We start from the raw sequence: 26,011 nt of genomic DNA, 5'->3' as shown, positions 1-26,011 counted from the left end.
TGCTCTAGGAAATTGGCAGTTATTCTAGATTTAGCCAATCCTCTTACCTATGGTATTTTTCTCCCCTCCTCCCCAGTTTTGCTGTTGGATAGCACAGGTAGGGGTTTTTTTAATAACCTTCCCCCAAACCTCTATTCAGACATTCACTCTTTTTTAAATCACTGCCCTGTTACAAGTTATATAACTCCTGAAAATAGTAATAAATACTATATTCCCTTACTACGTGGCAACAGATATGATGTGGCAACATATATGATGTAACACTATATTTTAAGAAAGCAATTATCCAGTTTGTACTGATGAATGTTGGTATACAGCAATGATGGGGAACCTGCGTCCCTCCATATATCATTAGCCCTAGCCACCATGGTCAATGGCTGTGGATATTGGGAGTTGTAATCCAACAACACCTGAAGGACCACAAGTTCTCTCTGGCTAAAATGACTGCACTGAAACGGCTTCAAGAATTTCAGTTCTATCTCGGGCAAATTGAAGGAGCTAAATTTGTTCATCAGGACGCCTAAACCACAAAAAAGGTCTGAATTTGCTTGCTTATTTTGTTTTATTTTTGTAAAGAAAAGGAAGACCATGATTTCTGACCTTCTTCTAGAATGGCATTCAGGACTCCAAACATCTTACAGTTGTAACCTGGCTCATGGGGTTCACTCAATGTTCTTGAAACCACTGGGGCAGCATTCACTGCCCTGCACCTTGGTGTCTGTTAATACCCATGACTGAATTACTTTACTTCCTTTCTATAGAAAAACGCCAGAATTAAAGTGAAGAGAAATACACATTTTAAATGAATAGCATAGACATTTATTTCTTGAGAAGAGGAGATACTACTTTCCCACAAGGCATATGAGAAAAGCACTAAGCTTCTTCCTCTTTGAGGATTTATATTATTTTATGTAAGAAAAGTTCAATTTCTCTTGCAGTTTTTAAATCTTCTTAATGAAGTCCAGACCCACCAAAGACTCTAAGAAAAACATGTCTGTATGCAGGGACGGCTAATTAAATGGTTAGATGCTAAAGGCATGTCAACACTATGTCAGCTGGAGTGGTAATATTTTCCATAACATAGAGTACAAACCATGTCATCACAGAATTCCCATTTTAAAAAGAAAAAGTAACTAGCCTTCTTCTAGAAAGAGTGAGGCCTCCATGTAGCCAATCAGATTTAGCTGGATGAAGATGACATAGAATACTGAATTGCGATAGTATCTGCCAATCCACCCCCCCCCAGCATAAGCTCAGGAAGGACCACAGTAGTTTGGATACAGTGAAAATGACTTCTAACATTTAATGAATATTTGCCATATTAACATTTTTGACATAAGCTGTACACGAAAACAGAAAGGAAAAAACACACCACTTGGAAGAGTATTCATTGTGTGGAACCGTTTCCTTTTCTCCCATTTTCTTAAAATTCTTTTGCATTTGTTGCTGCTAGGCAAAACAATGTTTTGCTTGCATAAACATTAAGTGCTTATCAGTAATAAAATGAAATAAACCAGTAATTGAATCAGCGTATGCTTATAGCTGGTTGGAGAGGGAGGAAAGAAAAAAAAAATGTAATTCTGTTGCTGTAGTTTCATCCCCCCCCCCTTAAGCAGGCTGTGTTTTCTTTTCTTTTTTAAAAAAATGTGTAATCCATTGTCCCTTTTGAACATTCAGTGATTTAACATGGTTAACTAATAGTGGTAGCGTCTTAAATGTGCCGTACAGATTTAACATCAAACAAAATGCTTGCAACCTGGCTCATTAAATACATTGACATCTTGGATGAAGGAATATTGATTAAGTCTATCTAAATACTTAATATTGGTTCCATTGGTGCTCAGTAGACCCTTGTAAACATTTCACATGAATAAATGTAAGATAAAAATGTCCTCGTGTGTGCTTATTAACATCAAGAGACAACTCATCTACTGGAGAGACAATTGCCTGAACAGGGCTTCTGTGAATATCCCATGTGTCCAATAGATGGGTTGTTCCTAAGTGTTAATGGTAGACAGTGAGAAAAATGCAATACTAGAAGTGACTGCACATTTTTTGCATGGCAGAATACTTGTCTATGAACCCAGTGCCACAGGGCTGATGTCAAACATTTGGCTGCCTTAGGCAATGGACAAGATGGCACCCCTCCTTATTCCATAAACAGATTCCCGTCCTCAACATTGATAATAGGACAGTGTCTTCCACAACACTTGAGGCAGTGGGTTAGTTTAGGGAAATAGGGCAGTACATGTAACGTACAATCTGTCCTCCAAAAATGGAGAATATTCAATTATCTTAAGAGGAATAGCCAGGGAATTGCTGTCACTGCCCGCTAACATCTGATGCCAGAGCCGGTTGCTTCACGTTGGCTAATGGCAGAGCCAGATCTGGGTGCTCTCTATGTCCCATAAAACATCTCTCATGCACACAAAAGCTAAAATTGCAATGAATATTACAACAGGCATACTCCTGCCCCTTGCAAAGATCTGCAGCATTGTCTCCATGCAGGTGTCTAATTCTATGAAAACAAAAGGCTTTGAAAAGACTTAGTTCCACCAGCAGCAATAGGCTACAGTATTTCTTTATCCATGCATCTATACTGCATAGCTTGCCCTGCATCAGCCCACACCCCACACCCACTGACAGGCTACACAATGTTAATACACCCTGGTATGGACTGTAGCATCTATATAACTCAGCACTGGACTGCTCCTTGGCTTGGCTCTGCTGCAGGGGTCAGCAACCTTTTTTAGTAGTGGGCTGGTCCAGCGTCCTTCAGACCATGTGGTGGGCAGGACTATATTTTGAAAAAAAAAATATGAACGAATTCCTGTGCCCCACAAATCACCCAGAGATGCATTTTAAATAAAAGGACACATTCTACTCATGTAAAAACACGCTGATTCCCAGACCGTCCGCGGGCCGGATTGAGAAGGCGATTGGGCTGCATCTGGCCCCCGGGCCTTACTTTGCCTACCCCTGCACTACTGCTTCTCACAAGTTCTGTCCATCTTCTAAACAGGAGGGGGCTTGATCACACCTATGTGATTAGTGTTAGAGATTAAAAAACCACTATATAAATCAGTCCTTAGTCCTCAATACATTTATATGCATGTAAGTTATTCAGAAGGCAATTGCACTTAAATACAAGCACTTGGTTGAAGAACAGGTTCCGCTATGGATCCATTCCATTTGTGGCTGACGCAAATTCAATAAATGAAGCCACTTCCATCACTCCTAGATTAGAATCGTTCAAGTGTAATTTTTTTAATGCAATCGACTAAATAAATCCATAAGATAATGCCACTGTGCCATTTGTCTTTCTTTCAGAATATTAGAATTTAAACCACTGCCCATGCTTTTGATGCAATGCAGAATATTTCTTCTCTGTGCTCAAATAAGTTTTGACTTTAGGTCGGAATCCAGAGGCATTACTATCTTCTTCCATTCAAGAATACAAAAATGCTGCAATGGCTTACAATGGATGATCAGATGACTGTGCTGTAAATACTGTAGTTCCTATTTGGGAATGGCCTGGCCCACGTGACAAAGGAAGCCAAACAGGACCACAACTATGTGCAGGATCCTAGAGAGGAGCTTGCAGCTGCTTCGCTCCTCCCAAGTCTCTTTTACTCTCACACTACGCTGAGCTAAGCCTAGGTTTGTCTAAGTGTCAAGCTCTGTCCTTCCTAACCACCCAGAGAGCTACTGTGACACATGAGGTTGCCAGGAAGGCTCCAGAAGGAGTTAGGTGCCCATGCAGCTCCCATCTCCCCAGTGACTGCAATCCTCATCAAAACATCTGAAGAACATTGTGCCATGTCAAAAAGCACTTTCAGTTTATAAGGGGTTCCACAGATCCTGAATGTCTTGTGTGAGCTTACCCAAAGTGCCATTCAGAAGGTACTGGTGGCTCCTTTTCAGTTACAGTTCATGGGAAGAGCCACAAGGGTTTCAGTAAAGCTAAGGAGACTTCTCAGATGGCTTTCACCCATCCATAGCTATTGTTCTTAAATGGGGCTAGTGTAAGATAGCATCAGTTTCTTTGATTCAGCTGAGCCACAAGTGCCAAAGGAATGCTTTCCCACAAGAGCCAGAGGGCATCTGCATGCAACCATTGTTGTGCAGATGCTCCTTCTAATACTGAAGGCAGTCATAAACAACAGTGAAGCATTCTTCCTTTCTGTGCTGATTGGATTCTTGACCTTTGAACATGTTCCTTATGTAAGACCATGGAACTGGTACAGCAAACAGAACCTGTATAAGGATATACAACAAGAGCAGACTTTAGTAACAACAAAAAGAAACCATATTTATTATTAACAGAGCTCTCCATACATTGTATGCTTGCTATTCATTTCACCCCCGTTTTAAGGTCACTTGTCCTGACAAGTCAAATTCAGTACAGATCCCTTTTCTTTCCATGCTGGGCACACACAGTTCTTTCATTCTGCATATTTATTTTTCTGTGAGAACATAAGCTTACATCAAACCAATTTAATTCTACATTTTATAATCCTCCTTTTAAATATCGGAAATTGCCCTGCATGCTTAAACTTCAGATACTATCTGTGCTTTTTTCTGGGGGTACTCAAAGGTACACATTACTAGCAATAACTCCCCCATGTTAAAGTTGTGGCACTTACTGTAACAACTTCAAGGTGAGTGAAGCACTGGGGCATGATAAATTTGGGGGAGTGGTTTCAGGAAGGAATTAAGTATGTTTGTTTACTTATTTAGTATATCTGTGTAGGCCAGGCAATATTGTAGATTCTTTGGGCAGCTCACAAGTCTAAAAAGAATAAAATACAGTCATTCAGTATCATGAAACAATAAAATGCAGTACAACACCCCCCCCCCCGCTTGCAAAGTAGAGCATGAAATAAAAACCAGTTGGAAGCACAGATGTCTGTTGAATCAAATACCTAGAGCCTGGCTTTTAATATCACACGTTACTTTGCCTAGGTGAAAAAAAAAAAGCAGTTATGTGGCACCAAAAATGACAACAAAGGGAGATTCATCTTGTCTAAATCTCCATCTGGGATGCCACCACCAAGAAGGCCTTCTCTCTACATCCTCCTCATTTCATCTGGTGGGGGAACTTGGAGCAGGGCCTCTGAAAAGGATAGTAGGTATATGCAATTTAAAAATTATATTGTAGGTCCCAAAGATCAAAACCAGCACTTTAAAATTCCTAGCCCTACCTGAAGATGTGAGGGATTGAGCCTGGGATCTTTTGCATGCAGAACCTGCCCTTTACCACTGAGCTACAGTGGTTAGGCTGAGGGAGAACGAGTGACCTAAGGTGATCTTTATGGCTTATAGCCCTGCTCTTCAGTTCAGTGGTGCGTGCCTATTACAGGAGCATTCCGTGTGTGCACATATACACACAAGAGCTGGAGGTATTCTCCTCTCTTTTGCGTGAATGACTAAGGAGGTAAACATGCAGAAAGCAATTTGGCAAACAGATGAGTCTCTTGGGTTTGGGGCAATGGAACCAATTTGTGAGTCATCTGTTACGTGAAGGAACATGAAGCCAAACTGCAGCAATTAAGAATGAAGAAGAATACTGAGGGGAAGACGAAGGCCAATACACCTTGTCAAAACCAACTAAGAGGAGATGATTGACTTGTGGAATTAAGGTACTGTAGTAACTTCAGTAGGTTCAGCAGATTTTCTCTTTTTATTCAAGGCTCAGTTGGCTGAAGGTCTAAAGGCAATAAATTCCACTTGTAGTGAATGGTGATAAATAGTTTAGAAATCTTCTGAGTCCCTACTTTGCTCGAGGCATTTGCATTTAGATGTTTCAAAGATCACAGCTGAATACATTTGCTCAGTGTTGGAAAGCAATGACATCATCAATAGGGCACATGAAAACCTAGTATGTAAAACGATTTTCCTGAGAATGGTATCTCCGATAGGAGAAGTTATTAATAACCCTCATTGCTTTTCCAGTATTACCACATTTCTCAATTTCCAATATCCACCAGAAGAAGATGGCAGAGCAGAAATACGATGATGATGAATGCATAGGTAAGCATTTTTTAAAAAAATGAAATTAAAGATGATTCACTGCCAGGCGGCTCCCCCCCCCCGTAAAAAAAATAACATTTGTCTAAAACTAAAACAAGGCCATTAAAAAGCTATTAGGAGAATAAATATCAAGGAAAACAAAAATGATTAGTATAATCATCCAATGCAAGACAATTATTTTTAAAAGTTTGCTATATCCTGGAAATATAACATGTAAAATATCCCTCTATTTTTATAAAGGCACTGACATGTCTGCTAAGGAAGTTTATAACAGATGTTGCCCTTTATGAAAATAAGAAAAGCTCACAACAGGAGAAATCAAATATGAGAGAGAGAGAGAAATATGGCAGGACTGTATCAAATGTTCATGTGTTTATTTTTTGGGCGGTGAGGGTGGGTGGGAGAAGTAGTGCTTTCAGGAGGGGATTTATTTCCTGGCACATGTTGGCACCAGTGGTGTCAGTGGAAGATTTCCCCCACAAGGAATTATCAGCTTGAGCGGTGCAATTTTCTTTAAGATTGCAGCAAAAGAGGACTAGGCTGCATCAACAGAAGTATAGTGCCCTGATGAAGGGAAAGAATAGTGCCGCCCTGTTCTGCCTTGGTCAGATGACACCTGGAATACTGTGTCCAAAATTTAAGAAGGCTATTGGCAGGCTGGAACGTGTGCAGAGGACGACAACCAAGATGATCAAGGCTCTGGAAACCAAGCCTTATGAGGAATGGTTGAGGCAGTTGGGTACATTTAGCCTGGGAAAGAAAACTGAGAGGAGATATGATAGCTATCTTCAAACATCTCAAAGGCTGTCCCATGGAAGACGGTGCAAGCTTGTTTCCTCCTGCTCCAGAGAGTAGGGCCCAAACCAGTGGCTTCAAGTTACAAGAAAGGAGATTCTGACTAAACATCAAGAAAAACTTTCTGACAGTAAGAGCTGTTCAAACGGTCTTCCTCGGGAGGTGGTGGACTCTCCGTCCTTGGAGGTTTTTAAGCAGAGCTTGGATGGCCATCTGCCATACATGCTTTAGTTGAAATTCCTGCACTGTGAAGTCCCTTCCAATTCTACTAGTCCAAGATTCTATACTCTTCAATGCCATCTATAATCATATTAAACATGTGTGCTGATGATTGTTGTTGCTGGTTGTTGTTGTTGTTAAGCCCTTAAGCATTAGGTGCAAAGTACATTCAATGTCATTCCCCTTAAAAGTAGGGAGAGGTTGGCAAGGCTCCTTTGAAAGCTAAAAGAGACAGAAATTTTTGTATCTTCAGCCCAGTCTTGTGGAATACTCTGTCAACAGAGAGTCAGCAGGTGCTTTCTGTTTCAACTTCTAGATGCTTGCTGAAAACTTTTCTGTTCTGTCAGGCTTATGCAGTCAATGAAGAATACATCTTTCCATAATAGTTAGCTGAGCTCTGATTTTATTTTTTTGTATGGTTTTTATTTTGTGCTTTTATGTACAACTGTTGCAAACTGCTCAGATTTTCTTATGAACAGCGGTATAGAAATATTATTATAAATAAGTATTGAGATCTGAGGTATATCTTATGCAGAATAAATGTTAGGTATTCCAGTATATTCCAGTTTTCACCCAGCAGAGATTCAGCAAGAAAGAAAAAAATCTACCATCTACAAATGACAAGTGATTTTATAGTACTTTTATTCTTTTTCCAAAGTGAATATTAGAATCAGGCAGGCCTATGAGCTTCCATTAACAAAGTACTTCCGGGATCTCTGCTTTTTGTAGGGAAGGAGAACATTCCAGAAATTGCTGAAATAATAGTGTTGTATCCAATTGATGCCCTTCTGTGAGTGCGAGGGCATTTGATCCCACTAACAGAAGTATGGAAGAAAATGTTGCTAAGTCCCCCATTGCACCCTGTAGCCCCTGAAAATCTACTGTGGAGGATTTCCTACCATTTTGAACATATTTTAAGGAGTTGCTAGGGGCTGCAGGCAAAATTCACTTCTGTTACTGGATGCTTCTGCTGCAGCCACTGTGCAAGGGTCACCAATTGAATCACCCTCATAGATATTCATGGGTCTTGGTTTCCATTTTATGTTTCTGAACTTGCAAAACTTACAGACAAGACTTTTGGGGTCGGGGACAATAATTTTGAGAGCCCTAATTAACTGGATTAGATGTTCATCTGATGGAGGTCAACGTGCTCCACTAGGGATGGCCTGCAATTGCTCACACCTCTGGTCCTGACTCAAGTACTTCAGACTCAGCTTCATATAAGGGTTCTCATGCTGGGACTACAGATGCAATTTCTCCTCCCCAGACAACAGGACAGCTGCTGGCAGCCAGCTTTCCCTGCTGACCTCTTCCCTCTGGTATTAAGTCTGCCCCCCCATGCCTGGCTGCTTTGAGGATAATTAACATTAAGAGGCACTTATGTCAGCTTCTGCTTGAAACACCCACTTGTCTCCCAGAAATCTAGCTGTCACATCTGCACCTTGCTCAGCACTGAGTACTCTTTTCAGAGTGACAAGTGGGTGCATCATTTTAATAGCCATGACACAGCAGACAATAAGCCCACCTAAGAACTCGCCTTTTGTGAAATGGACTGGAAGTGCTGCATAGGAAATGTGTTCATTTAGTTACTTTTCCCTGGTGCTGTGTGAGGATTTTGGTGCCCTCCCATGTACCTGAATTGGGAATCCAATTATTTTAAAGATGTGTTTTATTATCACATTTTTGTAGTGGATTAGATTGTTATAAGGTATACATTCTTTGTTTCTTCAGCTTGTAAACCTCCTTGGGGTATTGTAAAATAGAAAGATGGTATACAAATTAAAAGTGATGATGATGATGATAAACATCACCAACACCCTTGTGCTATCAGGTGCTATGAAATTCACACTTTTATTAACGGTATTGCATCTGTTCTCTATTTTTGTGCAGGTAGAATTTGAGCGGCTGTTGTCACTTACATCCATAATGTAATTTTTTTGGGGGGGGGATTTCTCTTGTTACTATTCCCAGAAGAAAATAAAATAATGGCATCTCAAAATATTAAGACCACATAGAACTAGCCAGTATGACAGACAGATTAAGAAATAGATGATAAGAGAGTGAAAGAGGATTGGAGATTATATGCGGATTATATACGGGAAATTATTATAAAAGAAAATAATCATAACAGGCTGAAAAAAATATTCAGCAGATGTCATAACGTGAGATTATGCAAGGTAATGAAAATAATTTAGTAGAGTAAGAAAACACAGTTAAAAGAATACTAGATAGGAAAACATGGAAATAGTGGAAGGAAGGTATAATTTAAGATATAGAGGATTTAAATAATCTTGGAAGAATATAGATATGTTATTATTACTATCATATGTTTATGTTTTATACCTATGCTATCTTTTCTATTATTTTATGTATGGCTGTAAAATAGTATAAGTTGACGATGAGATATAACAGAAAAGAAAATACAGATATATAAATGTGTGTGTGTATGTGTGTGTGTGTGTGTGTGTGTGTGTGTGTGTGTATATATATATATATATATATATATATATATATATATATATATAATGTGTGCGTATATATATAAATATAAATATAAAAAAGAAAGAAAAAAGAAATCCACACTTTTAAACTGTATTTGTAAACAGTCTTGAGCCAAATGGGCTAAACTGAAGTTTGTCATTTTGAGGAGTTGGTGGGATTGAGATTGAAAGCAGTTCAAAGATGTTTTGTTCATTCATTCATTCATCCATCCCTACCTACCTTTTTCTATAGCAGCAGGGACTTGAAGTCTGTTCCACAAATGTAGATTCCCTGTGTGATATTGAACCCTGGAATAGGCTTCGTAGAGCATGTTGCACACTGCAGATAGCTGCCCTCTAGCCCAGGGAGAACATAGCAGGAGGCAAAGCTAGAGAATGCGCATCCTTGCTCCCCCACATTGATTTAACTGAGAAAATGGAACAGCTGGATGGGACTCTCTCTCTCTCTCCCTTCCTCCCCAAGCAGAGGTGGAGAAAGGTGAGTGCGGTGGGTGTAGTCTGCCCCAGGTGCCATCCCTGAGGGGGGTGACATCGTTGTGCTGCCCCCCGAAGCTGCGCCCCCCCGGGAGGCTCATGGCAGTCAGCCGGTAAACCCCCTGGGATGCTTGCCCTGCCTCTGCGGGCAGCTAGCCCTGCCCCCAGGTGCACGCCACTCTGGGTGCTGGAGCAGCAAGCTCTGTTACTACCTCCAAGGGGCTTAGGGCAGCATAAATAGGTTCTCACAAGAACCTTGTCAGGGTTGATACACAGTGGCCGAAGACGGTTGGGCCAGGATTGAAATTCAGGGCTCCCCAGTCCAAGTCCAACACTCTCTAGCCACTCTTGGATAGATTCCAGATTAAAATTTGAAAAATTGTGGGTATTCTTACAGCATTTGCTGTGATTCTGTTTTATGCCTCAAAATAACCAGAGATATAAATGCTTATGTAGAATAATCACAGCAGCTGCACTTTCCCTGTTATGCAATGTCTTTGCTCTCTTTCTTTCTTCTGAACAAGACTGAGGAAATGATGTCAGAAAAAATCCCTATTGTGTCAAGCACCAAAGGGCACACATTCACCACCAACCCTTTATTATTTGGTTTTCCTTAAATCCCTCTCATTTCTGAGTCTTCCCTTCTTGTTTTTCCTGTTCCACATTTGGCATCTTTTGTTCAAATTTCTCTTTTTCCTCCTTCATCTCCCCCTTTCTGTTCCTCAGTTGCTCACTTAACGTCCTGTTGTGAAAAATCAACATTTACCTGGTGATTTTAAGGTACTCTGCACATTTCTGACTAGAGAAGGTGGAGAAAGCAAATTTTAAATTCTCGCAACTGCATGCAGAAATCTACTACTTCAAATTTTGAACACGATTCTAGTTTCAAGTGTGTGTGAAATATAATTTCAGCTCTATATGTATAACCCATGGCAGCTTCTTGGAAACAACTGCTGATGCTCCTTCTTCAAACAGAAGGTCTTACCTAATATAGTTTATGCTGGAAGACCTGGTGGAAATCCAAGTTTACTCCAGAACTTATTGGGATAACCTGGTCAAATCAATTGTCCTCAACCACACTTCCCTGTTTATATATGGAAGCAAGAGTAATCTGCAAATAAGATAAATGGGTTAAGAAAATAATGTCTCCTTAGGGTATAGGCTGTATGTAACCTGAAGAAAATGAATAAATATAGACTTTCAGGAAACAGACGGATCCAAATCTGGGATATTTGCATAACTGCAGCTTGACTGATTATGAATAAGATATTCCTCTGCAGAACTTTTCTTCTCCAGGGAGACATAATACTAAGAACCCCCAACTCAGTATGGGCTTAAAACATGAATCTGTACAAAAAATCCGGAGATATTGCCTCTCACAAGAGTGCTACTTGTTCCTTTAATTTCCTGTGGAGGACTAGAGTAGAGAAATGTTTTCAATAATTCATCTTCAGCAGTTGTTGAAATACTTGCTTGCTATAAAACATTTTTATTGCAAAAGTGGGTGGCAATATGGCTAACATACCTTGGGGAGTGTGGGATACATAAATTACGTAAATGATACCTTGCAATTGACCTATACCTTTTTCAAAATTACAGCCATAAAATGTAACTTTTTCGATGATCGGTGAAAATCAGCATTCCACCCCCCCTCCTTTGGGAATAGACCCCTATTTTTATACAATGGATCAGTCAAGATAAAATTAACTTCTGCCATGCTACCGTGTCTTAAAATAATAGCTCAGTAACAAAGAAGATGCGATGGAAGCAGAAGGTGTTGGGTACAGCCCTTGGCATCTCCACCTTCGAGGATCAGGCAGGGGCAGATTTAGGGCTGTGCAAGTGATGTGGTTGCACTTAAAGCACTTGCCAGGCTTCTGGAAGGAGAGGTCTCGGGGGAGAGCATCAAATGCCTTTGCACAGGGTGGCATATTACCAAGGTCCGCTCCTGGATCAGGAGACAGGTGATGTGAAAGATTCTTCCTGAGACACCCGAGGGGCCAGGGATCCTGCCAGGTTTGAAGGAAACCTGCGCAAAGTGCCCTCCAGGCCCCACGGTGTCTCCATGGAAACGCCATATAATGGATCCCACTAGGGAAAAAGAAAGAAACGGAATAGCTTGTGTACTTCATGGTGAAGCTGCAACACACCCACCATCACGGGACTCAGAAGAGTGCCCTACTTAGGCCTCTAATGGCTCTAATGGCATTTCTGGAAATGGATAAGCACTGCACATCTAAGTAGCAAATATGGGCCTAGATGGACAGACCTAGGCATAGCTGTCAATGATTCCCCTTTTTTAAGGGAAATTCCCTTATTCCGAATAGGCAACATCCACACCATACTTTAAAAATGCTATTATACCACACTAACGGCCATGGCTTCGCCCAAAGAATCCTGGGAACTGTGGTTTATTAAGGGTTCTGAGAGTTGTTAGGAGATTCGTATTTCCCTCACAGAGCTGAAATTCTCAGAGAGGTTTAACAATCAATCCCTCTTGTCAAGGAACTCAGAGAACTGTAGTTCTAGCAGGGGCAGCATGAGGGACACATGCCATACTGGCACGCTTGCACTGTCTAATAAACATTGTATTGCTATGTGAATAGTATTAATCACCATTTGGATATAGTTCACTTGTTAGTGATTTATGTTACTGTTTATTGCAGGATTCTGCAACCTAGTGCCCTCCAGGTGATCGGAACTACAATTCCCACCATGTCTAACCATTGGAACACCAGCTTGGAGAATGACAATTTGTTAAAAGGCAACACAAATCAGTTTTTTTTTAAAGAAGCCTTGACTGTCATACTTATGACAGCAAGTTATCTGATAAAAGAAATAAGTCATACATACAGCTGCCTGTATATTTTTAATGACTTGCATTCAGTTCAAATGGTATCACAGAGGTTATTATGTCTGTGACCCATTTCTTTCACATTAAGAAAACTGAGGTGTGAATGAAATGACAGAAACTCTTGAACTCAAATTAGATTCAGATGCTTACATTTTTATTGCCTGCCCCAACTCCCAGGGAAGACTCTGATTGACTTCCTTGAGTGTTGCAGGAGGTTAACTGCTTTCATTTAGTGGAAAGAAACATATTTCTTTGGAGTCCTTTTAGTGTCAGACTGGAAGCTCATCATTTAACATATCTGCCTTTGTCCCCAAATTGCCTCAGTCCCCAAGGACCAGAAATAACAGAGGCATTCCACATTATGAAGCAGATAATTACTACATCCCAATTTATACGAGATAAATATTTTCAAATGTTTGTCTCTTAAGGATGTGACTTGAGCCCAAGAGAAAATGGATCTACAAAAATAATCAGAAAGAATATGCCCTCATGGTTTTGAAAGAATTCCTTTAACAGAGAGTTCTTATTGTATAACAGAGATTCCTCAGCATTTGAATAGGAAGGCCCATAAAAAACTGATTTTTTAATATATTAAAAAAACACCTACCAAACATGGCAGTGGAATGGACTCCCTCAGAAGGTGGTAAACTCTCCTTTTTAAGCAGAGGCTGGATGGCCATTGGTCGTGGAGGTTTTAGCAACAGGAAAGCGAGAATTTAGTGCCCTGTGTCATCAGTATGCAGGTGACACCCAGATCATAGAATGACCATAGAATGATAGAGATCTATTTTACTTTTCCATCAAATCTAGGTGAGGCCATGTCGGTGGACAGGATGAGGGCCAATAAATAAGTACTGTTAGTGGGTAGTTCGTCTGCACAGTAGTGGAGGGGATTACACTCCCCTTAATGGACCAGTTTAATAGCTTCATGGTGTTAATTGACCCATCATTGTCACTAGACATACAGGTGGTCTGTGTGGCTTCAGCCTAACCATGTATACTGAGATTCAATAATAATACCAGGTAATTGTGGGTAGGCTTCCAGCCTGAGGCTGCCATACAAGCTATGATCCTGCCTTTACAGGAAAACCTTTGCTTCAGTGATAAGATGACCCGATAACCTCCCATTTGTATCTCTGCAATACACTGTATGCAGGGCTGCCTTTGAAAATTGCCCAGTTGGTATAGAAAATGTCTCTGAGATGGCTTGGTGACATTGGCCATCACAAAAATATCACAGCAGTGCTTTGTCATCTTCACTGGCTTCACGTCCATCTATGCAAAGGGTTGTTTTTCAGAGGACTCTGGGACAATGCCATTGCATAGCTGTCGACCTTTCCCCCTTTTTAAGGAAAATTCCCTTATTCCAAATAGGATTCCTTGCAAGAAAAGGGAAAAGTTGACAGCTGTGTGTCATTGGGTGCACACTCACTTCATGTGGTATATTGGTGGGGCCTGCTGAGACTCCCCAGAAGTCCATGTAGTAGTCTTCCATATGAACTGTACATGTGGAAACTATGAGCACTCTAGAACACATCTAACTCTCATTTGCATTGAAGGGCTGTGTGGTTTGCAGGCTATCTTTCAGGAAAATCCCTGATAATCTCAATGAGAAAATCCAGATCAATTTGCAGCATGCCTCAGAATGCAGTTTAACCTCTGGCCCCAAGAGCTGATTAGCCATGCTCTCTGAGCATTGTGTCAGAAGAAAAAAAGTGACAGAGAAATGAGGTCAGCATTCATGCCTTTGTGCAGTTGTGCATGACCTTTCCGATCTTTAATCCAGTACTAATCATGAATTGCACCACATCTGGTAGCGCATGTTCTTGGGCTATTATTCTGGGATACCTGCTCTTGTGGGCTCTGTGCTTCACATCCTTGACCTCAGTTTGATTTTTCGTTGTAGGGAGGCGTACATTTCCCTTAAAGAAGAAAATCATTGAGAATATTACACAAGAACTGGTTTTTAATGATTCTGCCCATGGATACAGTTAGCACTTGGCTACGGTTCTTGAGCATGAGGTAAGTAACTTATGGATTTATTAACAGTAAGAATTAAATGGAGCAGTACCAGAGAACAAGCCGTGTTTCGGTAGGAAGTGAAATACCCCTTCCTGCTGTGAATACACATCCTGGAGTTAAAAGGGGCCCTCATTGCTGAGCAAGTTTCTTAAATATGAAGAGGGGAGCCATTTTATTGCACTGGGGAATAACCCAAAGATCAACCAAAGCTCAGCCAGTATCATCAGGATATAGCCATATATGATTGTCCACAGTGTGCTAAGGTATTAGTACATGCCACAGAGTGCAACAATCCCTGATTGGCTGGAACTTTCTATAAATGGGAATTCTGGATGCCAAGATCCAAGTTTTGCCAAATACCCTTTGGTGAAAGAACCCCAGCCAAGATTTAAAATCATGATATATGCAGGAAAGCAAAGCATGGAAATATAGGCTGCAAAACCTTAAAATGTGCTCTTTACAGTGAGTTCCAAAGTGTACCCTTATAATGTTTCTTTCCAACGGTTAGGTTCATGTGCTTCAGTAAAAGTTGCACAGGCGTAAAACTTAGCTTGCTTACAAATTGGTGAAAGTTCCGAAATTATTGTATCGGAACTCAAGAGTGGCTTGTGAGAGCCATGTGGTTGAGCTGGAACAAGCAGCTCAAACCTTTTCACACACTGAAATTCTCAGGTAGACTTGGGGAGAACAAAGTTTTGATTACCCAATTCCTTCCACGGTGAGGGAAAATGGACATAGCTAAGTCCGGCAGGACATCTTACTCCAATGTATTAACCCCTTCATGCATAAATTAGATTTAAGATGTTGGTTATATAAGGTGGTTATCCCACATTTTCAGGTAAGGAGAAAGAAACCCTGATCAGAAGAAAATGGCAGCAGCAGTACAGAAGAAACAGTGGTAATAAACAGTAATAAACTGAGTCAAAAAAGATAAACGTTATGGGGATAAATAAAAATATTTTGATCCCTCCCAATTTGACTTGAAAACCAAAGTGAGTGAATGGTGAGCACAGCCAAAACTATATCCCTATATCTATGTCTATATCTATCTATAGTTTTGGATATTAATTACACATTCTGATTCACAGTCGTGGAATCATTCTCCCTCCGCTGTTTAGTTATAAATGACCGAGGGTTATTCTTTCCTCAGAAGCAAAACAGAAGCATGTTAAGAGGCTATATTTAACTTGGAGCTCTTTACTCAACTCACTTCAGCCTCTGATTAATTGTTTGGTCTTGGAAAGAATGCAGAATCAAGATCGAGTGTATTCTCTCCACTCAAGGCTTAGGAAGTGCTTGACGTGATTCAAGGCCAGATGTATCGCTATAGTTCGGCTGTTGGAAGATTGTGCTTTTAATGTTTTGATTGATGCTTAAGTGGATTTATTGTATTTCATATCTGAGCAGTAGAATGCCACTTTGGGATTCTGACTAATTAAGGGTAGCTAGTAAACTGAACAAACAAATAACAAATAGTGCAAAGGCTAGACTGGATGAGATAGGGGAATACAGAATCCAGTCCTAATTCAGCTATGAAATTATTTCTGCTTATTAATATTTAGTATTTATAAATTCCTATGTATTTATTATGTTCATGAATACCAAAGCAAGGTATGATACCAATAAGACACAATAAAAGAATACAGATATCGGGTAAACAATAAAACAGGCAAGAATACACACACAAATATTCACCAAGTGCAGTGAGACAGATTCAGTGGAAAGCCTGGGTGAAAAAAGTAGGCCTTCAGAGGGCACTGAGTTTCTAAGACTCAGGGCAAACTCTGTTTAGTGGGGCAGGCAGGTAGGAGGGCGAGTTCCACAACTGGGATTCCTTCATCAAGACTTGTAATCTACCTCTTAGGCTAACCTATTTGGATTGCTGGGAGAGGATGCAGATGTGACAAATAAAACAGCTGGGGTGAGTTTCTCTTTTTTTGTCCCTGAGAGCTATGTAGTCAACTTTCCATGGCTGCATGCCAATGGTGGGTGTGGCCAAAAGTGGCTGTGGCCATTCACACTGTGGGGGAACACACAGAGAGCTGTGTGGTCAGCCAAGGTTTGTCAGGGTATCTGCCCTCCTCGCTCATAAAATGATCAGTCTCCTTACGACTACGGAGGGAGTGATTATCACCCCCTTCAAGATGGACTAGGGTGCAATCTTCGGTGGTGGACAGGAAAAAATTCTTGGAGGGGCCTAATCTGGCCCCTGAGCCCAGTGTTACTCATCCCTGAACTCCAAATGGGTTATTGCAGTGCTCCCCCCCCAAAAAAAATGTTTAGGGGTACTCTCATTTTGACTCAAGAAAAATCACCATTTTATAGTTCAAATCAGGGGAAATAAATACAGTAAATGGACAAAAGTACAAAGAACATGCATTACCTCAAATTACACAGCTGACAGCTCACAGTAACTTCCACATTGGCATGAGGTTGTGTGCACTAACATCTTCCCTCCTACTTCCTACCCCTACTTCACACATTAAACACTTACTTCCATCTGAGACTTAGGAAACACCATGACAGGAAATGAGGCCGCCATCGGGGGGTAGCAGTGGAACTGACGATTCACCATGCTAGAAAAGAAACTGAAAATTTAAACATTTTGAGTTTCTTCTCCCTTCACAAAATGACTTTAGGGGTATGTATACCCCTGTGTACCCCCAGAAAAAAAGCCCTGGGTTATTGTACAATCAAGATGGACTGTGATTTTGTGAGCATAGGCCAGCTACTTTAATGTTTTGTGCCTCCTAATATAAACTGTCTTATCGTAGGAGTCAACTCCTAAGGGCCAAGGGGTCTTTCCCCCCATAAAATATTTGAGGGGGCCGCCCCCTTCAAGATTGATGGGCATTGCCATTTAAATGGTGTGCGTGAACTGGATTATGTGATTGACTATGCAGGGCGGGACTTACCTGGGTCCCCCAGTATTTGAATCAAGTTGGCACCCCCTGTGCCTTATGGTGAACCAGATCACTGATCCATTCAGTTCAGTATTGTCTACACTGAGTGGCAGAGGGATTTTAGGCTGGGAGTCTCTTCCAGCCCTACTGGGAGATACTGGGGATTGAGACAGATGCTCTGCCACTTCCCTGCTGCAGTCCTTCCCTGCCTATTCCCTCCTTCGTCTGCCTTGTTCTCTCTCCTGCTCTTAGTTCCTCCCTCTGCAATGCTCTTTCACTGTGGATTTCTTAATACGTGTTGTATTTGTTGCTACTAGTTATGATTTTAGTAAAACAAAGAATGAAAAACACATGTTGGCCATGTTCTACCCTGATGCTTACAAGGTTTTGCTGTGGTCATTTCCTGGGAATGGTGAAGAACAACATGGTAACCCTGATTTGCCATTTTGTGGAGAAACCTGATATTTTTATGACCTTTCAACAAAATTAGGAAGAGAGGTAATTAAGACTACTGGAAAAAAAGCACCCCCCCCCCACACAAACACACACCAGAACCTTTTTTACTCCTTAGAATTTTACTGATAGTTTTACCATACACATGAAAGCAATTGATTCAGCAAAATGTGGTTTGTTTTTTTGGAAACCCACTTATAAAATCACTCTCTGCTTGCCAACACGGAAAAAAGTCTTTTCTTCACCACAGTTTCCATAATGACTTTAACCCAATTTTTAAAATTATGGTGAAACACACAGAAGGAAGCAAAGCAAATATTTAAAAAACCCACTTTGTGCAGTCAGTCAGAGATCTCTTCAGATCCATTTTACTCATGGACGGGGGTGAAGGGCCAAAAAATCAAAGAACACTAACTCAGAAGAGCAAACAAAACCACTCCTTTGAATTAACCATGGGAAATGACAACATACTTTCATTTTCCTGCTTATGAGGAAAGACTTTCAAAACAGCTTGGATAAAGTTCTCAAAAAGCTACATTCAAAGAATGTAAACCACTAGATGCAAAAGAAAGCATCTAAGTACTTGTATTTAACAGTAGCCAAGTTTAGGAAATTCACTGTAACTTCATCCCTAATCTGCAGCTTTTAGCTAGTGTATATCGTTGCATGTTCATCATTTTTACAAGCAGCAGGAAGTCTCTGTCATGGTGCATCCCCTGATGGGCTGCTAATAATAATAATAATAATTAATAATAATAATAATAATAATAATAATAATAATAATAATAATAATTTATATTGTTCCTTTTTTCCAGACTAGGATTCAAGGAGGCTTACAGAAACTAAAACAACACAGGTAAAATACAAAAAGCTAAAAGCATATAAAAGATTATAGTTAAAAAGCAATTAAACTATAATAGAATTAAAACAATATGAAAACTACCTTACCCTAACATCTGAATCTGGATATCTGTGGAAGTCTGGAACCTGGATGTGGACCAACAAACTGAGCCTGAACAAACTACACTGGGCCATAGCAGACCAACAGTTTGAAACACAATTTAAAACCCCAGGAGAGTAAAGTGCTCTTCATCTTGTGCCCAAATTACTAGGTATGTGTAATCACTTTGGAAGAATCCCAAATACCAGTCCCAGCCCCCCAAAGAATTCTGGGAGCTGTAGTTTGTTAAAGATGCAGAGGGCTGTTATGAGACCACTATTCCCCTCACAGAGCTATAATTTTCAGAATTCCCTGGAAAGAAAGGATTGATGCTACCCTGAAAATTGTAGCTCTGGGAGGGTAATAAGGATTTCTTAACAACATTCAGCAGCCTTAACAAACTACAGCTCCCAGGATTCCTCAGGGGGTATGACTATTTAAAATGGCATCATAGTGCTTTAAATGTATGGTGTGAATGTGGCTGAGGTAGATAATTTAACCCCCCTCCCTCAGCCTGACTGATAAATGGCTTCACTTAAGAAAAATAATAATCATATGTGACATTTCTAATATTTGCCATGAAACAGTTGGGATTTATGAGCATATTTGGAACTTCCCCCTCCCTGCTTCAAGTTTTCTTAGAAATAATAATTATGCATGAAACACATTTTTCTTCTCCATCTTTTGCCAGCCTGAGTCCAGAGCAAACCTTTATAACTGTGTGGATGCCAAAGGAAGCAAAGAAACCTGCAATGAAAGGACTAAGCAACTTCTCAGATAACAATTCCAGCTCAACTTTTGGTCGTAAAGTCCTGTTAAATCGAAAGCTACCATGCTTGTGTAAAAGAGAAGTGACAGACCCAAATTACTGGTGCTTTTTATATTCAATTAAAAGCAACGTCCAGGTACTCTTTTTTAAATTAGATGTAAATGTAGAATATGCTGTTCTGTGTGTGCTATTTCCATCAGTATACTTGCCCAGGCAGGTGCATATTTCTGGCTCATGAGTGAGGTGGGACACCAATGTTGGATGAAATCAGGCCACAGCTTTATTGATCAAACAACAGGTAAGCGGGGTGGCATGGCAGTAGGTTAAACGGATCAGTTCCTTATTCCATTTAGCCCAGAGGCAGATTTAAGGGAGCATAACTGGTTTGGTTGCCTTGAGTGTAGAGCCTTGGGGGTACTACAACTATTATGTAGAATAGAAGGTGAGCGGGAGGGGGAGGGGGGGGAGAAGGAGCACCGAAATTGAGATTGCTGCTGAAATTTGACAACCCAAGGTCTGCCATTGCTCAGTCCTTCTATTTTCCTTGGAATTGGGAAGCCTGGGAATTGGCCAGTGGGTCAAGCTAAGCATCTAGGATCCCACTGAGCAATGAGACAGGGAGTGGCCCTACTCATGGTTTCAGCATGCCTTGAGCCAAACCTGCCCTCTGGCCCCTTACAGGCCCCTCCTTTACTATGCTGTTCCCGCCCAGTGCCATTTCTGCACAAAGTTGTGGCAAAATTTGTTTTGCAATCCCATAACATGATGAAGCCTTTCACAGAGGGAAAAAGGTGATCCACTACCCACCAACCAAGGGCCGGCTGAGGTCAGGAGGGGAAAAGAATTTATTCCCTAGACCCTCCAAGTGTCCCTATCTTTCAGGGACAGTCCTGGATTTACAGAAGCCATTCTGGTTTCTGATTTGATTTTCCAGTGCAGCTCTAACAGAGCAACAGTGGGTGGGAAGCTGTTGAGGCAAAACCCTTCATGAGCCTTTTAAAGGCCTAAGTCCCTCCTCCCTCCTACAAGATCTCACGTGATGATTCCAAACCTGCAGGATCTCATGAAAACACTGTGGGGAGATAAGCCCCACCTCTCAACCACTCTTGGAGATCCTGCCAGGAGTGCCAGCTTGGCCCCGTGACCCATGACTATGGGTGCCATGCAGCGTGCATGGCCCTGGCACTGAAATTTGTGGGTGCCTGGCCCCTTCATGGGGAATTTTGTGGGTGCAGCGAGTTGGCACCTATGGACCCCGCACTGCCATACAAAGTCACCTCATGTTCAGGACTTGCTTTATTGAAAATCCCCTATTTTATTGAGCTATTACCAAAAGTCTTACCTTCCCTGGTAGCAAAGCATTAATGATACAGCTATTTCCCTGTAAGGGCCTGGAATAAAATCTTGTCTCCTTAAAGTATATTCTTTTCTACACTAATTACCAATTACTTTTGAAAATTATATAGACGTGTACAGTGCCTTGTGATGCAAAGGTGACATGTCATGTGTTACTCGAGTCACGGTTAATTAACCATATGTGCAGAACCCAGGTAAGTGGTTATGAGTATTTAGCTTTTAGTCCTGCCATGGAATTAACAATGTCATTCTCTCCTGCACTTCCCTCCAAATAAAAATAAAACAGGGTGTGTGTGTGTGTGTGTGTGTGTGTGTGTGTGTGTGTTTTAAAAGTTATGCTCTGCTGAGGCAAAATGTTTTTCAGTGAACACATATTGGTTGATTAGGGAAGAAGGGAAGAGAGGAGAACCAAGGATCTTTGCAAAACGTCCCAGTGAAATGCACACATTGTCACTCTGATATATCCACTTCATCATGTGCTGAGGAGTCATTTGGACAAGCCAGACAGAGAAGAAGGCCCAGCAAACCCAGGAAGCAGGGTGGAATCAGCAGGCAAAACGAATGAGGTGCAGCAAGCATAAAAAGAGATCTACTTATACACGATTTAACTATACTCAGTGCACACTGTATTATTTTATGTTGCCTTTCTCAGTTGTACATGGGTGTGGCACTTGTCCTGCTACAGTCATTCATTCGTTTTATTTGTATTCCACTTTTCCACACACACAAAATCATGCTCAAAGGGAAAACAGGAACACATTTCAAGCAAACACTGCTAAAACAATGTTTTAGCAATAATATAGCAAAACAACAGCACAGTAACAATTTCATAATAACATAGTAAAACAGTGCTTTTTTGAGGGGGGGTACTCAACGGTATGAGGACGTGGGTGGTGCTGTGGGTTAAACCACAGAGCCTAGGACTTGCCGATCAGAAGGTCGGCGGTTCGAATCCCCGCGACACGGTGAGCTCCTGTTGCTCAGTCCCTGCTCCTGCCAACCTAGCAGTTCGGAAGCACGTCAAAGTGCAAGTAAATAAATAGTTACTGCTCTAGCAGTAAGGTAAATGGCGTTTCCATGCGCTGCTCTGGTTTGCATGACCCGGCAGCTGTATGCCGGCTCCCTTGGCCAATAAAGCGAGATGAGCGCCGCAACCCGAGTCGGCCACGACTGGACTTAATGGTCAGGGGTCCCTTTACCTTTACCTTACTCAAGGGTATGCAGTACCAGCACATTCCCCCCCCCCCCAAATGTTAAAAGTGTGGCACATGCAGCACCCAATAGCAAAAATAGCAAGGAAGCTTCACAGTTTCACCTCAGTCCTAGAAACATGCCACTTATGCTGTAGCTCCCAGGCCCTCTCCTGCGGCAGGTTCTTATAAGGCTTCCAAAAGGTGTTTCCAAAGGGTTTTCTAGTCCAACCCCCTGCAATGATGGCCCTATGAGAAGGGACTGTGATCATTCCAAAAGCATTAAGAGCAGAAGAAGAGCCGCAACGGGCCAGATCAAAGGCCCAATCCCAAGCCGTGATCTTTCCAGGAGGCATAGGATGAGGGGGTTGGCAGAGAGAGAGGATGGCCACCAGATTTAAATCGCTTTGAAAAGAAAAAGAGCTGCCACTGTGGTGGAAGATTGTGGCATTTTTATGGTGTGGAAGGAAAAAGGAAGCAGAAAATAAAAAAGAGAAGAAGCCGTTACCACCACAAAAAGCACACCAGCCTCTTCTTTGTGAAATCAGGTGAGCCCGAGAACACACATATACACTTGATGAATGATGAGTGGAGAGGGGGAAGGATGGCTTTGCTACAGCTCTAGATTTAGTAGCTCTGATCCCGATTACCAACAAATTGCCTATGAAATCTAATAGACAAGCAAGACTCCTTTCTTAAAACCAGCCTTTGTCCACAGTTAGTCAAGCAAGGGCTATTATGATGACAATAGGGAGCACAGGACATAATTAGAAGCACATTGTTACCCCCTCAAACTTTTTCCCAGCAATGTTTAATCCTACTTCTATCATTTCTGCACTCTCACCTTTCTGCATCATTGTTCTTGCTGTTAATTTCCAGGTCTGTATCTAGGCATGCCCACTGTATGCTGTGTATAATGCAATCAAACGCTCAATTATAGGGCAAAAGGAGAGAGCGAGTACCCTAATGGCATCACGTGTGCTGTCGGCAGAGAACCCTAAGTTTCCATAGCATCCTGCATACCTCTAGCTCTCGCGCAGTGTTTAATGGAAGCTAACGTAATAGGGCAAGCTCAGTGGATGCCTTGCTGGATTAATAGACGTTGTGAGGCTTCTCTGCAAACACACTAATTTGCTGAATGTTTAAAAAAGAACTGGCCTCACGTGGATGTTGGGCATATTCAAATGGACTTGCACAAGTCAAGTACACACAGCCACGGATACAAGTCAGGTTAGATGAGTCCAGAGTGATCTATGACTGTTAGGGCATCAGACAGGAAGTAGAGGCAGCCAGGGTGGGAAAACCACAGGGGAAAGGCTAAAATTTAACAACAACAACAACAACAACAATTTATTATTTATACCCCAACAGAATATTAAAAACAAGATAAAACATCAAGCATTAAAATCTTCCCTAAATAGGACTGCCTTCGGATGTCTTCTAAAAGTCAAATAGTTGTTTATTTCCTTGACATCTGAAGGGAGGTGCCACTACTGAGAAGACCTACCTGACTGACAGTTGTGTCTTCTCAGAAGGACTGTCTTGTGGCCAGCAGCACACCAGCTAAATGCACGATTATCACTTGGTTTTTTAGCCTTGCTGGGCTCAAAACCAAGTTTTTCCTTACGTACTTGACTGATCACCAGAGAGGAGTAGCATTCTGTGCATAGTAAGTGGCTATAAATTTGATGGAGCCACTCTGAAGTAGCTGTGTTGAAGTTCATGGAAGCTTTGCCATTGCCAGATCCTTCAAGAAATAAGAGCACTGTTTCTGGGACAGTGTGCTTGGCTTCCTCTGCTTAAAAAGTTTTTGCAAAATGTTGGAATTAAACTTCCCTTAAAGGGTGCCCAGTACACAACAAGTTCCTTTCAAAGTTTTAATGAAAAGCTTTTACATAAGGAACATTAAAACAACTACTGACAAACAAGCCTCAAAGACTTGGACATTTGATCTATAAATAAAATGTGTATTCTCTTATTCATATCAAATCATAAGAAAAGATGGCCCATCTGTTAAGAAGCTTGAAATCAAACTGTTGATGATCAGACCCTAACTTCATAAAGCATCAAGGTTTTGAGTTTAAATACCCCCTTGGGGAACTAAAATATCTTAAAATGTTAATGGTGCATGTAGTATCACTAATGGTATACATTAAAAATAAAATACGTAGCTATAAGTGAAACCGTATTTCAAGGAACTATCTAGGATGGAAACTGCCACAAGCTTTGAGAAGTGGCTAGCTAAGGTTATGCTGAAACCTACATTCCTAATTTACAGGATGCTGGACCCTTAATATTGCATGAGAGAACATTTGTAAAAGTGTTCATATCCTTGCATATTTTAAGAAGAAAGTGAAAAAGAAAACTGAAAGCCATTTTCAATTATGTATGACTTTTGGTACTTAGCATGAATGCATAGTTGCTCAGCTGGAATCGTGTTGTTTTATCTATCTGTGGCTCCTGCTGCATATTCAGAGGTGGTACTTGGACATTTGGAATTCATGCATACGATTTAAAAAGCAAAACATTGCTTAGAGAATATGCACAGCCATCACTAGTGATGTAAGAAGGCATCATTTTTTGTTCTGGCCTGTAACTGTCTCGTGCAGCACTGCTTCCATTCTGCTGCAGTTTGTCTTCTGCCAAGAACTCTGTGGTTCATCTCGTCCCTTGTTACATTGTTATTATGTTATCTCACACCACTTCATTGCGAAAGAAACAATGCATTTTTTGGGGGGGGGCACACGCAATCAATTATGTATCATTTGCAGACTGAAAGCAGCAACAGCAGCGAATGGTATTCACTGGATTGATTTCTATTCCGGGCATAGCACAAATAAGCAAACACTGGCAATTTCAGTCCCCATTTCAGTTACATGGACTATTGCACTACAAGAGCAGTGGTGTTTAAAAATATTTTCAATGGAAGAATGTAGATTTTTTCAAGAATGTTAACCAGTGTGTTAGATTTTTCTAACTTCTTAATAGTTCCTTAATGATTAGATTTAAGTATGTGTGTCCCTATATCCATACATTTACTATAATCTAGAGTTTGCCACCATTCTTGGTTTTTTAATCATGAAACTTAAAACCTTTTCATAATGTATGATTTTTAAAACTGGTTTTAAAATATTTGTGTGTGTGTGTTTTTTTTTGTAAATCACACTGACTTATCAGGCAAAAAAAAAAGGTGGCTAGTAACTAATAATAATAATAATAATAATAATAATAATAATAATAATAGGGACTATCCAAAGGGCTGTTTTTCATTTGCAAAGTGATACAGTACTGCTATACCAGCGGGTATCATATATAGGAGTGCCTTTCTTAAAAAAAAAAATCCAAAAAGGGTGATTTCAGTTAATAAAAACAGTCCACTTCCTGAAGAAAAATAGCTTGTGGCTCCTCCCAATTGACCTTATCTGTCGTGAATCATTACACAAACCCTACAGCCTCACTTAATAATGGAGGCTTTTTAAAAATGTGAATGACTGCTTAATTG

The sequence above is a fragment of the Podarcis bocagei genome, assembly GCF_964188305.1.
Source record: "Podarcis bocagei genome assembly, chromosome: 3".
NCBI classification, from domain to species: Eukaryota; Metazoa; Chordata; class Lepidosauria; order Squamata; family Lacertidae; genus Podarcis; species Podarcis bocagei.
This window is presented reverse-complemented; position numbering follows the sequence as displayed.